This window comes from Rattus norvegicus, chromosome X, assembly GCF_021556685.1.
Source record: "Rattus norvegicus strain SHRSP/BbbUtx chromosome X, alternate assembly SHRSP_T2T, whole genome shotgun sequence".
In the NCBI taxonomy this organism is placed as follows: Eukaryota; Metazoa; Chordata; class Mammalia; order Rodentia; family Muridae; genus Rattus; species Rattus norvegicus.
In genome coordinates this window covers 135,689,238-135,690,895 of record NC_141554.1, presented here as the reverse complement: position 1 = coordinate 135,690,895, position 1,658 = coordinate 135,689,238, and the positions used below count along the sequence as shown (strand labels likewise).

General features: G+C 48.9%; 1 pseudogene; it reads right to left on the bottom strand.

Moving 5' to 3' along the window:
- Window positions 1-360: 360 nt before the first annotated feature.
- Window positions 361-1,413, bottom strand: LOC108349199 (glyceraldehyde-3-phosphate dehydrogenase pseudogene; annotated as a pseudogene).
- Between the last annotated feature and the right edge of the window lie 245 nt (window positions 1,414-1,658).

Here is a 1,658-nt window from a genome sequence, read left to right as displayed (position 1 = left end):
AATTTTGATTTGCATTTCACTAATAACTAGTGGTGGAGAGCTTCTTTTCATGTGATTTTTGGCAATTAGCAAAAATTTGGATAAATGTCTCTCCAGGTCATTCAAACATACTTTTAATTGAGTTGCTTGATTTTTATTGTTTTTTTTAGAAAATTTGCATACATCTTTCATCAGATTCATGCTTTGCAAATATTTTCTCCCATTCTATTGATTCTTTTTTTTTTTGAGGGTGCAGCGAACTTTATTGATGGTATTCAAGAGAGAAGAGGGCTCCCTAGGCCCCTCCTGTTATTATGGGGTCTGGGATGGAATTGTGAGGGAGATGCTCAGTGTTGGGGGCTGAGTTGGGATGGGGACTCCTCAGCAACTAAGGGACTGTCTCTTGCTCTCAGTGTCCTTGCTGGGCTGGGTGGTCGAGGCCTTGGAGGCCATGTAGGCCATGAGGTCCACCACCCTGTTGCTGTAGCTGTATTCATTGTCATACAAGGAAATGCGCTTTAGAAAGTTGTCATTGAGAGCAATGCCAGCCCCAGAATCAAAGGTGGAAGAGTGGGAGTCGCTGTTGAAGTCGCAGGAGACAACCTGGTCCTCGGTATAGCCCAGGATGCCCTTTAGTGGGCCCTCGGACGCCAGCTTCACCACCTTCTTGATGTCATCATACTTGGCAGGTTTCTCCAGGCGGCATGTCAGATCCACAATGGATACATTGGGGGTAGGAACACGGAAGGCCGCCAGTGAGCTTCCCGTTCAGCTCTGGGGTGACCTTGCCCACAGCCTTGGCAGCACCAGTGGATGCAGGGATGATGTTCTGGGCTGCCCCACGGCCATCACGTCACAGCTTTCCAGAGGGGCCATCCACAGTCTTCTGAGTGACAGTGATGGCATGGACTGTGGTCATGAGCCCTTCCACGATACCAAAGTCGTCATGGATGACCTTGGCCAGGGGGGCTAAACAGTTGGTGGTGCAGGATGCACTGCTGACAATTTTGAGGGAGTTGTCATATTTCTCATGGTTCATACCCATCACAAACATGGGGGCATCAGTGGAAGGGGTGGAGATGATGACCCTTTTGGCCCCACCCTTCAGGTGAGCCCCAGCCTTCTCCATGGTGGTGAAGATGCCAGTAGACTCCACGACATACTCAGCACCAGCGTCACCCATTTGATGTTAGCGGGATCTCGCTCCTGGAAGTTGGTGATGGGTTTCCCGTTGATGACAAGCTTCCCATTCTCAGCCTTGACTGTGCCGTTGAACTTGCCATGGGTAGAGTCATACTGCAACATGTAGACCATGTAGTTGAGGTCAATGAAGGGCTCATTGATGGCAACAATCTGCACTTTGTCAGAAGAGAAGGCAGCCCTGGTAACCAGGCGCCCAATACGGCAAAATCCGTTCACACTGACCTTCACCATCTTGTCTATGAGACGAGGCTGGCACTGCACGAGAAGATGCGGATGTCTCTGGAACAGGGAGGAGCAGAGAGCCCATTCTATTGATTCTATTTTCATATTTTTTTAAATCAAATTTTCATTGCATAGTCCTGAGTGGTATGGGATTTACTTATATAGAAGAAGGTGGCTTCAGACTTACAGAGATCCACCTGCATCTGCCTCCCGAGTGCTGTATAGGTGTTTCCCACTGTTCCTGGCCTTACATG